The 13,836-nt window shown below is 39.5% G+C and overlaps 1 long non-coding RNA gene across 2 annotated transcripts in view; it reads right to left on the reverse strand.

The window, feature by feature from the left end:
• Window positions 1-257: 257 nt before the first annotated feature.
• The window catches only part of LOC140709004 (uncharacterized), a 43,008-nt gene continuing 29,429 nt past the window's right edge, over window positions 258-13,836 (reverse strand). Inside the window, exons 6-7 of one of the 2 annotated variants that reach the window (XR_012089321.1) lie at window positions 11,593-13,771; window positions 258-10,687 (exon numbers count right to left, since the gene is read on the reverse strand). This is a non-coding gene — a long non-coding RNA (uncharacterized lncRNA). Of the gene's footprint in view, window positions 13,772-13,836 lie in introns of both variants that reach the window. The other variant, XR_012089320.1, reaches the window with a different exon arrangement.

Consider the following 13,836-nt stretch of genomic DNA (forward strand, 5'->3'; position numbering starts at 1 on the left):
AATGAGGTCTGAAAAGCACCTGTGGAGACCTTATGCATCTTTCATTGTGTTTTGAGTTCTCAGTAAATGCTTGTTATGTTAAATGGAATTGAATTGAAAGAAGTGATTGCCATAGTGATGATGCAACTAATTTGCTTGTTAATTTTGAAACGCATCACCTTGACAGAGGAGACGAGGAGACAACAGATGGAATTAAAGTTATCTGAGTTTCTCAATAGGAAAGCAGAACACACATGTAAAAACAAGCAAAAAACCCATGAAAATTATGCTTGTCATTTAATGATTTTCATATAAATTTCATAAGTACACATAGAGAAAGCTGTGCAAAATATAAGTATACATTTTAATGAACATCTTCAAAATGAACACCGCCATGTAACCAGTACCCAATCAAGAAATAGAACATGATTCACATTCCAGAAGCCCCTTCCTGTCCCTTTCCTGCCACTAGCCTCCTTTCAGGGTGGCTGCTAGCCAAACTTCTAACAACATGAATTTGTTTTACTGTTTGTTTGCTCATATATATTGCATATATATATATATATATAGAGAGAGAGAGAGAGAATCATAGTTCATTCATTCTCGCTGCTGTATAATATTCCATCATGTGAATAGAGCACAGTTTGCTTATCCACACTACTATACATGAATATCTGGGTTGTTCTCAGCTTGAGGTTATTATGAAAAGTGCTGCTATGAATATTCTTGGATATTTCTCTTCATGAACACATGTATATTTTTCTGTTGGGTATAGATCTAAGAGTGAAATTGCTGGATCATAGGGTATACAAATGTCTGTCCAGCCTGAGTAAATACTGGCCCAATCTTCACATTTCTTTGTATTCACATCATCATAATGCCTTCCCACACTGGCTTGGGGCTAGGTCATTTGACTTGCTTTGGCCAATGGACAGTGGAAAAGTTAGGACCAGTAGTGCTCCTATAAGCAAGCACTTGCTTGTTTTCACACACACTCTCTCTCTCGTCTGTGACTACCCCTCCAGGTGAGCCTGCTGAAGGATTTGAAGGACATGAGGAGAGCTGAGCCATCCTGGACAGATCATCGTACTAGCCAGTCCCAGCCATTCTGCCAGCTGCACACAGAAGCCCAGGTAGAATTGACTGAGCTTAACCCAGAGCCACAGAGCTGCTCACCTGACCCATAAACTTGTATGAAATAATAAATGGCTCCTCTTTTTTTTTTTTTTTTTTTGAGATGAAGTCTCGCTCTGCCACTGAGGCTGGAATGCAGTGTCACAATCTCAGCTCACTGCAACCTTCGCCTCCTGGGTTCAAGTAATTTTCCTGCCTCAGCCTCCTGAGTAGCTGGAATTACAGGCACATGCCACCACACCTGGCTAATTCTTGTATTTTTAGTGGAGACGGAGTTTTGCTATGTTGGCCAGGCTGGTCTCAAACTCCTGACCTCAGGTGATCCACCCACCTTGGCCTCCCAGAGTGCTGGGATTACAGGCGTGAGCCACCATGCCTGTCCAAATGGTTGCTTTTTTAAGTCACCAAGCTTTAGTGTAGTTTTGCCAAACAGATTCCCAAAGGGTGGCACCCACTGACACTCCACAAATAATATCTGAAGTTCTGAATTTTCACATCCTCATCAATACTTGATATTGGTTAAATTATATATTTGACTATTTCTGACCTGTAAAAATTGCAGTTTCATATGCTCCAACGTAATTTATTTCATTTTAATTTTTCTTCTAAATCTGTAATAGAATCAGTTGTGGATTTAATTTGCATTTTCTTAATGACGAATGATGTTAGCACCCTTTCATTTGTTTATTAGTATATCTTCTTTTTTGAAGTACCTGTTCAAGGCTTTTGTCTATTTTTTTATTGGATTAACTGCCTTTTTGCCACTAATTTGTAGGAATGAACACACACACACACACACACACACACACACACGCACGCACACAGAGTCATGCTGGATACAAGCTCTATGTCACCACATGTGTATACAGACATCTTCTCCCACTCTGGGACTTTTCCTTTCCACTTCCTTAATGGTACATCTTAATAAAGAAAAGTTATTAATTTTAGTATAATTCAATTTACCCATTCTAACCTTTACAGCTGTCAACACTTCTTTGCCCACCCCAAGATCATGTAGCTGTTCTTAAAAGCTTTGTTATTTTGCTTTTCACATTGAGATAAATGATGCACTTGGAATTGATTTTTTGTGTATGATATGAGTAGGACTCAGGATTCATCTTGGTCCCAAGTGGGTACCCAGCTGACCTGGCTGTTCATTGAAAAGGCAGTGGGTTGCAGAGTTTGGCTTGCACAGCGCTCACTGGGAGGCAGCACAGTGTCATCGGAGGAGTTCCTACTGGGCTCTAGTCCCAACTCTGCTACCAGCTCACTGGTTCTGTGACCCTGGGCAGGTCACCACAGCTGTCTCTGTTTACCCATATGTAAAATGAGGTTAAATTAGATCATCTTCATTGTTCCTTGCAGACCCATAAGATCAGGCAGAAGTGATGTCAGACTCCAAGTATGACATGATTACTTCTGGGACCTCAGGGAGAGTATGTAGCTTGTCTGAGTCCCAATTTCTTTTAGGTAAAAGATGGGAGCAATTGTACCCATAGCCAGGGCTTTTGAAAAATAAGAAAAAAAAATGTACATGAAGTTCTGTACTTGGCACATTTTGTTGTTCAACAAAAGGTAGCACTTGTGCTTGTTAATAGTCATTCTGGAAATATTAAGGAGAATTTGCCTTTATTTAATTTCAGTAAAAATGTAATTGGAGTCTCTAAACTTAATTGCTAATACAAATTTGTTTATGCTTGCTTCGCAGTAAAGTTAACTAGCCCTGTGACGAGAACTTTAATTTTGCCCCATCTTTAGTCCTAAGAGATATTGTCTTCCAAAGAAAGCTAGAAATAAAGACACAAGTTACACGGATATAAAATCAGCTTTCTTGAAACTGCTAACCATTAACCTCGAATTTAAAAGTTTTTCCTAAACACTTGTAGAACCCAGGAAACAACGGAATGTCACAATTATACCACCACAATGGTAGTTGTCCGTGATGGATTATTGGTCTGAAATTATTAACTTTCCACAGACAAACCCAGGCAGGATTTCCCTGATTTCCTGACCCTCCCATTTAAGGTAGTACCCCTCCCTCATTCTTGTCTCACTCTGTTTTTCTTCATAGCAGTTACAACTCCCTGACATATTTTCCTGTCTTTTTGTTAATTGTCTGTTTTTCCTTCAACTGGAATGTTAGCTCCATGGCACTAGGAGCTTTGTTTAAGTTACCTTGTATCTCAGCACCTAGAAGAATGCCTGGTACATGGCAGACATTCAGTAAACACTGTGGAATAAATGAATGAAGGCAAAGTAGGAACCACATAAAATAGGTATCAAAAGTCGTAATTATGTTCAATTAGGTCTGTGCTACATTTAATATGACATAGAAATCAATAATGTATTTGGGCTGCAACCCCAAACTCCAATTCTTATAGACGTTCAGTAATAACATTACTACAAAAATATTAGCTCTGTTAATAATCAACACATTTTTCATAAGTGTGCCTTTGGGAACTATGAGAAGGAAATTGATATTTCCCACATATATATGCTGTCATCGTGTTTTTAAAGAGAAACTCTTTAATAAATACAATTACCGAAAGAGAAAATTATTTAAAAACCTGGGTGTTTTGAAAATAAAAGTAGACATGGAAGTCATGTTTTTATTATAAACAAATATTAGGTTTTACGTGTTGACTATTAAAAAGTTATTCAGTTTTTCCTTTACCAAAATAAATTGTTAATTAAGATAGACAAAAACCAGGAAACATTGAAGTTAGTCATTTAATTTCCTTACTTATTCAGAGCTGCCTGGAGTCATTTCCTGCAGGAATTCCATGTCTTCCCATTGAAGTGTTTCAGCAGCTGGTAACAAAATCATCCACACAGGCAGTGGGTGACACTCCAGGCTCCGATTGCAAATCAGGATTTTATACTCACAATGGAACCAGATCGAGTTTAGAAATAAATCTAAATTCCTTCTAGAATGCTGTTTCTGCATTGCTCTAAGGGGGAATTTGGTCCAGTGGGAGGAACTGTAGACAAGGAAACCTGACTTCTAGATTTGGCTCAGCACTAATTGTGTGACCTTAGATTTAACCTCCTGTGCACTAATAGCCTCATGGGCGTGAGGGTAATAACATTCAAATTTTACCTAACCTAATTGTTTCTAAGATGGAAGAAACAGCCAAACTCAGAATGTAGCTATTTTTGTAGAAGTGCATGACTCCAATATATACTATTAATATTTTTATTTTATTTTATTTTAGATGAAGTTTCACTCTTGTTACCCAGGCTGGAGCGCAGTGGCACAATCTCAGCTCACTGCAACCTCTGCCTCCCTGGTTCAAGCGATTCTCCTGCCTCAGCCTCCTGAATAGCTGGGATTACAGGTCTCCACCACCACACCCAGTTAACTTTTGTATTTTCAGTAGAGATGGGGTTTCACTATATTGGCCAGGCTGGTCTCAAACTCCTGACCTCAGGTGATCCACCCCCTTTGGCCTCCCAAAGTGCTGGGACCACCGTGTCCAGTCAATATATACTATTAATAACAACCACACTCAAGTCTTAAGAAGAGACCTTGTCTAGTGGTTTTTAGGATAGAGACTTCATCGGATTAAACCACGGCCAAAGCAATGTGCTGGGTATGCAGTAGATGACCTGGAAATCAGATTAATCTATGTGTTTTGCAATATCATAAAAAATTGGTAACTGTTTTGTACAGATCTGAAATGTACAAGCTTTTTTCTCATTCCTAAGTTGCTTATTTGGGAAACAGAAGCCAATAAGTAAATCACACCATTAATTTTTGTGAAGAATAGCAAGGGATTTGATTAAACACACACAATGTAACTATACCTGGGGTGGGGGTGTGGGACGATGGAACTAAAGTGCTGTAGGTGGAGTGTTTGTGTGCCCTAAAATTCATATATTGAAATCCTAACCTGCTATGTGATGCACTGGGAGGTGGGACCCTTGGGAGGTGATCGAGTCATGAGGGGCCAACATGGAGTGAGCGCTCTTGTAAAAGAAGCCCCACAGAGCTCCCTCATCTCTTCCACCACGTAAGAACACTGCCTATGGACCAGGAAGCAAGTCTTCATTAGATGTTGAATCTGTCAATGCCTCGATTTTGGACTTCCCAGCCTCCAGAGCTGTGAGAAATAAATTTGTGTTGTTTATAAGCCACCCAGTTTATAGTATTTTTCTATAGCAGTCCAAATGGACTAAGACAGAAGTATACAACTTTTTCTTGTCCAAACATTTTCTTGATTGGACCAGTCAACCGCACGAGAAAGCTGAGTTATTTCATATTTTGGCTAGTGATAACTACACCAGTACTTCTTGAGTGGAAAAGAATCTGCAGGCATGATTACTGAGCATATGATGAATTCTGGGTATATAGGAATGTTTCTCAAATATTGAGGTATGTTGACTCTCTGTAACACTTTTATTTTAATTTTGTGTTCATTTGAATGGTAAGCTGAACAAAATTTTTTTTTTTTTTTTTTTTTTTTTTGAGACAGAGTCACCCTGTCACCCAGGCTGGGGTACAGTGGTGCAATCTTGGCTCAATGCAACCTCTGCCTCCCAGGTTCAAGTGATTCTCTTGCCTCAGCCTCTCAAGTAGCTGGGACTACAGGTGCTCGCCACCATGCCTGGCTAATTTTTTTTGTATTTTTAGTAGAGACGAGGTTTCCTTATGTTGGCCAAGCTAGTCTTGAACTCTTGACCTCATGATCTGCCTGCCTTGGCCTCCCCAAATGCTGGGATTACAGACGTGACCCACCACGCCCACCCAGCTGAGCAAATTAATAAGTATAGTATAGCATTCATGTTCCGTGTCAGATTTCATGTGTTAAAATTCTTTATGAGCAGCATGGATTTGAGAAGGCTATTGAACTCTGAGGCACTGTTTCCTTGTCTGTAAAATGATGATGGCACCTTTCTCAGAGAGTTATTGTAAGAATTAAATGAGATAATCTACATATAGGAAAGCACTTGACACATTAAAAAGTTTGTAAATAATAGCTATTAATATTATTATGAGTATTTTCATTTGGATGACCATCTATAACAAAGTACTGCTGCAGATTTCATAGCATCTATGTTTAAGGTCACATTGACGCCAAGTGGTATATTATTGTCATAGGTAAATGAGAAAGAAGAGAGGTTGGAACTAACACAGCAATGATGTACTTGTGCCAGATGCAGTCCAATGACATGACATTTTATTACCTGAATGATGGTTTTGTAAGGTTCAAATAGAGCAAATGGATGGAAAATTGGAATGGTCATAGAGCAAACCACGATACGGGCACGACAAATTGTAAACAGCCTGCATGATAGCAGTCATGACCCTATTCTCATTCTGAACAGTGATTTATTTGCAGCAAAATAGCATCCTCTGTCAGATTAAATTAATATTAATTCAAATATATGGGTTTATTTGCATTTAATTGTAAACTGTTTTCATTTTATAGTTGTATTAAAGCTATTAGTGGAAGGAGTTTATACTTTGTTTTATACTCTGGCATATTTAACTATTATTTTAAAAATTTAACTCGACACTGGGTGTGTGCGGATTTCTTTTTCTTTAAGGATCTCTACATTCCTCAATTTGGGGAAACACTGATGTTTGATAGAGTGGGGCTGTGAACAATGTTGGGGGCTGTGCCTGATTACATGATTCTAACACATTTGCCAGAGCCACTGTGTATGAGGCACTCGCTGGGCACAAACAGTAATAAAATGCAAATCTTGTCTAGTTAGGGAAGACAGGAATGTGTGTGTGTGAGAGAGAGAGTGTGTGTGAAGGAGACTGAGAGAGACTAACAATATAGGGTGGCACTCAGTGTGAAATGAAAAGTATAAAAAGTATTTTAAGAATTTGAGAGGACCCGCTAGCAGATGGCGGAGATGGTCATGTATAGTTTTGTGGGGACATGAGATTTGAGTTAGGCCTTCAGTAAGGATGGTAGAAGGCGGATCCATTTCCAGACTCAGGAAATGAATGCATGGAAGTAAGTAATAGTGAAAGCAAAGAAGGCAGTTGTGTTAGTTATAGTCAGTAGTGTATTGCCTAATTTAGAGCAAAATAGTAAAATACACAAAGTTTTCCTCATACAAACTATATATATATAATTATATATATACATATGTATGTATATGTGTGTATATATATAAACTACGTGTCTGTATACATATATATGTTTATATATGCATACACAGACATATATACATAGTAATATCCCCTTATCCATGGGGGATACATTCCAAGACCCTCAGTGGATGCATGAAACTACAGATAATACCAAACCCTATATACACTATGTTTCTGCCTATACATGCATACCTATAATAAAGTTTAATTTATAAACTTTTTTCCTATACATATATGTACCTATAATATGTATGTATTTTTCCTAAACATTTCTTCCTATATATACATAGTATAATTTATAAACTTTATTATAGGTATGTATGTATAGGCACAGTAAAAGATTAAGCACAATAACTAACAATAAAATAGAACAACTGTAACAATATACTGCAATAACAAGCGTTATGTGAATGTGGTCCCTCTCGCTCTCTTTTTCAAAATATCTTACTGTGCTGTCCTCACCTATTTCCAGACTGCGGTTGACCACTGGTAACTGAAACAGCCAAAAGCCAAGCTGTGGCTAAGGGGGGCTACTTTAGATACATAATTCCAGTTTCAAGTGATCCCACAGAAGAGTCAAGTGTCTGCCCACTAGTGCCGTGGGCAGCTCACACTTTGCTCTTACAGCACCTAGGAGGTGCAATCTATGAGATCTGCCAAGTCACCTGCAAACTTCCTAGTAGCCTGGAATTGTGGGATGTCCCTTATTTTGATTAGTGAATATAGCCACAAATTGGCATTGTAGCTGTTCGGTTGACCTTTTACGTTGGTTCTCAAAGGCCAGTGTTTTAAAAATGACATAGAAGTGTTTTGTCCCTGAAAGAGAATTAGGGATTCTTTATTCTCAGGTTAATGTAAAAATGGGTAAAATGTTACCGTCTAATGTTTTTCTTCCATATTTTCATATGCCCGTGGTGCCTACTGTTGTCATCTGCAAGCAAATTCCCACAGATAACAAGTGAGCAACGACCCAGTAAACAAATAATAATAGAAATTCATAAAAAGTCAGTCACATTTGGTTGATGTATGTATGCATGTCCATACTAATAATTTCATAAGATGGTCGTATTTCTTGCAATAACTTTTTCTGTTTATGCCTTGGAATTGAATATGTGGGAACTCTGGTATTCTGCGATGATTGTAGCATTCTCTGAAAAGAGTATCACTGTTTCCAGAAGCCCCTTTGCTTAGGTTTTGAGAACCAGTCTAAGAGATAACCTACCTTGACTTGCAATGGAATGATAAATATATCATTCAAACTTAACTTTTAAGCTTATCGTTACAGATGTGTTTACCATCCCAAAACATTTTGCCACATAAATTATGCCCTCATATCAGTTAATGGAGAAAAAACTGGCAGAGCAGCCATGGAGAACATCAGCCAATGCAGACATCTGTTACTTAACAAGAAAAAAATTATAAGCAAAAACATAACCTATACTTAAAACCGAACTGGAGACCAGACACGGTGGCTCACGCCTGTAATCCCGGCACTTTGGGAGGCTGAGGTGGATGGATCGCTTGAGCCCAGGGGTTTAAGACTAGCCTGGGCAACACAGCAAGACCCTGTCTCTACTAAAAATACAAAAATTAACCAGGTGTGATGGCACATGCCTGTAGTCCCACATACTTGGGAGGCTGAAGCATGAGAATTGCTTGAACCTGGGAGGCAGAGATTGCGGTGAGCCAGGATCACATCACTGCATTCCAGCCTGGGCAACAGAGTGAGACTCTGTCTCAAAAAAAAAAAACCTAATTGGAGATTGCACTTACGCAGTTGTACCAGACACTACATGAGTGTTACGCCTCCCCCATGCTATTTGAAATATACTCTACACAGTACCTCAGAAGGCCCTAGGACTGTGTTCAGTTGCCCACAGAGATATACTTTTATTGCCTTTTTTCTCTCTTCCATGGTTCACTTCCTCACTGCATTTCCTGGGATCACCTTCCGAACAAACACTCTGCACACAGATCCTCGTCTCAGACTCTGCTTTTGAGAAATTCAAAGCAAGTTATTAGTATACCTAATAAATATCTCACTGATCCCTGGAGTAGTCCAAGGGAAAATAATAATAGTGAATACGTCCTTATTAAAATAATAATGGTCATCATTATTGAGTGCTTACTATGTGCCAGCCATTGTACTAAAACCTCTACTTAGAGTATCTCAGTTGATCCTCATAGTAATCATGTGAATTAGGTGATATTATTCCCACTTTACAAATAATAAAACTAAGGCATGGGGAAGTTTGGTCACTTGCTCAAGGTGACAAGTAAATGCCAGGGCTGGGGTTCAAACCCAAATCCTTTGTGCTTTTTTTTTTTTCACTAGCTCATGCAAGTGTGGTTTTGTCATTTATATGTCAATTATGATAATAATATTTTTTAAATGATCAACCCACAAGAAACACCTTTGTAGTCAGTATAGACATAAGAAGTCAGTTATGTTCTTTCATAACAAAGAACCCCCTTGTTCTCAAAATGTGTCTTTTTGATCTCAGAGAAAATAAATGTAAAGCAGTTATGCAATTTTTTTTTTTTTTTTTTTTTTTTTAGACAAGGCCTTGCTCTGTCACTTAAGCTGGAGTGCAGTGGCATGATCACGGTACACTGCAGCCTCAACTTCCTAGGTTCAAGTGATCCTCCCTCTTCAGCCTCTTGAGTAGCTGGGACTATAGGCACATGCCATCACTCCCAGCTATTGTTTTGTATGTTTAGTAGAGACAGGGTTTTGCCATATTGCCAAGGCTGGTCTCAATTATGTGATTTTTTAAAAATCAAAATTAATCTGGTACAGGTTTTGTTTTTAATCTAAGCCATCTCCATTCTTTACTTTGGATCAAAAAGATTAGTCATTAAAGCATTTGATTTCTTAAGTTTCCAAGTTCTCAAGAATAGGTCTGGAATCCAAGACATTTCTGCATTGGCTCAGCCTCTGAGGTCATTGGCCCACTTGCAGCTTTGCCCACTGGTCACACTGGTACATATACCCAGTGTCCCCAGGACTGAAGAGGAGAAATCAAGAGGGACAAGCGCTGGTCCCCACCCAGCCATGTGAGCAGGAACACATAACCTGCTGGTGCTCCAGCTGCCTTGTTTCCTCATTCATAAAGAGGGAGTTTTATGAGCTCTAACCTTGATAAACTTCTCTAGAGGTCCCTAAAGGGTTTTCTTTTTCCTTATTGCACAAGTAAGACAGGAACAAATTTTTGTTTGAAGCAATACACAAGTATACAGAATAAAGTATGACGAGTCTCCAGGCCATCAACCCACCACCTTTTCCTCTCCCTTCAGCAGAGGTTTCCACTGTCGCTAGGGTGATGTGTATCATTCTAGTATTTTCCCATGCAAGGTGTCTTGCATATTTTGGTGGCATGATGACACAGAGCCCTCAGGATTGACCGGGTTCTGAAGTATGGCCAACATGCATATCTTCTCCACATTCAGGGGAAATGGAGCCTGTAGCAAAAGAGAAAGTGAATTACTAATTGGATTTATGGCCATTACTCCCAGAGCAGCCCTCTGCCCTCAGTCATCTCGATAGCAGTTCAGATATAATCTCTCTTTGCAAAAGATCCAGAAGACTCTGTAAGGAGAAAGCTGGTACATCTCCTGTTCACCCAATAAAAAGTCAGATTGTTATTAAGCTGTCCCTGAAGCTACTGTGATTTACATTCATGTTAATGGTTCTCTTTGTAGAGCAGTCTCTTTAATGGGGGATGCCCTCCGGTTCCGTTAGTTGCATTTAAAATAAATATTACACCATCTCCAGCTGTCCAGCTCTCCTTACATGCTTTGACTTGCCACTGAAAGTATAGAGGACTAGATATTTTCCCCTGAGAAATGCTAACATATTCAAGGATCCCAACACATTACTGATGTAATGTGTTGAGACAGAGGTAACCCAGTTGTCCATCATTGGGAGAACATGGATGGATATTATGGAATAGGATATAACAATCGGAAGCAATGAACTAGATGGATATAAATAAATGTATGGGGAACTTAAAAGCACTAAGTAAAAAGCAAGAAATAGAATGAAGTGCATAGCACAATGCTATGTATGTAATTTACATATGTATACATATGCAAATGTGCTCACACCTATGTAAAATAATGTTACATACATTTTTCAAGGACATATGTATACCCAAAGACATATACCAAACAGAGTAGTGTTATATCTCTGGGGGAGAAAGAAATGAGGCTGAAAGAAGAAAGAGAAAAATTATTAACGAATACTGAAGCAGCTCTTACAAGGAATGATGAACTGAAGACGATGCTACGAAAACTTAGCGTTTTATTCCTGAAAGTGAACTGTTGTTCAGTGAACAAATACCAAATGAATAAAAGCACAAAGTCACCTTTTACTTTTCTTTCCCTTCAACTTGAATTTCATTACCAATAAGCATTTACAGACTGCTTTCTATCCATGTGACATGACCCCACCTTGGACAAGTCGCTTTGCCTCGCTGAGCCTCAGTTCCTTTAATGGTAAAAATAACAAAGGAAAGGAAACATGAACGACATTATTCCCACATTACAGTGTTGTGAGTATAATTTCTAAGACTGAAGCAAGGCAACATATGAGGCCTGGCACACAGTGGGCACTGGGCAAGCACATCGTTTTATTCTTATATTTAAAGTTCTGGGGTGCATGTGCAGAATGTGCAGGTTTGTTACGTAAGTAAACGTGTGTCATGGTGATTTGCAGCACCTATCAACTCATCACCTAGGTATTAAGCCAAGCATGCATTAGCTATTTATCCTAATGCTCTCCCTCCCTCCACCCCACCTCCCGACATGCCCCAGTGTGTGTTGTTCCCTTCCTTGTGTCCATGTGTTCCCACTATTCAGCTCCCACTTATAAGTGAGAACATGCAGTGTTTGGCTTTCTGTGTTAGTTTACTGAGGATAACGGCTTCCTGCCCTATCTATGTTCCTGCAGAGGACATGATCTGGTTCCTTTTTATGGCTGCATAGTATTCCACAGTGTACATGTACCACATTTTCTTTATTCAGACTATTATTGATGGGCATTTGGGTTGATTCCATGTCTTTGCTATTGTGAACAGTGCTGCAATGAACATATGCATGCATGTATCTTTGTATTACAATGATTTATATTCCTTTGAGCGTATACACAGTAATGGAATTGCTGGGTCAAATGGTATTTCTGGTTTGAGAACTCTGAGGAATTGCCACACCATCTTCCACAATGGTTGAAGTAATTTACATTCCCACCAACAGTGTAAAAGCGTTCCTATTTCTCTGCCAACGAGCCAGCATTGGTTGTTTCATAACCTTTTAATAATCACCCTTGTGACTGGTGTGAGATGGTATCTCATTGTGGTTTTGATTTGCATTTCTCTAATGATCAGTGGTGGTGAGCTTTTTTTAATGTTTGTTGGCAGCATAAATGTCTTCTTTTGAGAATTGCCTGTTCATGTCCTTTGCCCACTTTTTAATGGGGTTGTTTGGTTTTTTCTTGTAAGTTTGTTTAAGTTCCTTGTAGATTCTGGATATTAGACCTCTGTCAGATGGATACGTTGCAAACATTTTATCCCAATCCATAGATTGCCTGTTCACTCTGATGATAGTTTCTTTTGCTAAAGCACACACTTTTTTTAACCTATGAAGAAGGGGAAAACAATCAGGCCCAAGCAGGGAGAAAGTCAATTGCTCCTTGACATTTATTCCTAACTTACCCACAGGGCCACAGGAGGCAAACACTGTGTCTGCCACATGATGTTCAACTATCCTCTGCCCCTGTATGAGAGACGGGGAAATCTGGCTATGACCGTCACCCCATTAATGACCAGCATCAATTTGGCATAACTAACACAGGTGCCCCCTTTCTCTTCCTCCCCTGCAAAGGTGCAAGCTGACTTGCAGGTGACCTACCCAATCAGATGGGCCCATTCTTCAGACTATGAGGTAGACTCTTCTAAGATATGAGGTCCAAGGTCTAACACATAAAATCAAGGTAGCACTGTCACCCCCAAGGTTCCTGACCACTCCCACACCCAAATTCTCTGTATCCGCCCCAATCCAAAGAATCCCTTAAAGCTTTGTTTTATGTGACTAGAGAGGAAAGCCATGTGCCTCTGTCCTCTCTTTCTTAAACAGTCTATCAAGAGCCTGAGAAAATATTCCTGTTCACAGGCTGAGAAATCCAAGGTTTTCCTTGCAAACAAAAGCCAACAACCATGAAAACAAGCAAAGCAGGAAACTGGACTGGACAAAATCGTGGTCCAATCTCCTCCCTCACTCTGGGCAGATAAAAAGCAAGCTAGGGCTGAGCCTGGCCTCCTTATCTAAAGAGGAACAAGGGATTCTTGGGCAGCTTCAGGGAAGGAGCACCTGAATGAAGGATGGAAATGAGCGGACATCTCTCAGGAGGCTGCGTCCTGACAATGGCATCATCAGCATAAGTGCAAGAAGCATAGAACTCTCTCCAGCCTCAGGGTTCACTCCATGCTAGTGAGTTGTAAGAATTCTCTTGAGTTGCACTTTAAGTCAAATAAAATTGCTATGGAAAAACTGAGAGGACATCAGAGAGAGAGAGAGAGAGAGAGAGAGAGAGAGAGCTCAACCACACTGATTTT

The sequence above is a fragment of the Chlorocebus sabaeus genome, chromosome 18 (genome assembly GCF_047675955.1).
Source record: "Chlorocebus sabaeus isolate Y175 chromosome 18, mChlSab1.0.hap1, whole genome shotgun sequence".
In the NCBI taxonomy this organism is placed as follows: domain Eukaryota; kingdom Metazoa; phylum Chordata; class Mammalia; order Primates; family Cercopithecidae; genus Chlorocebus; species Chlorocebus sabaeus.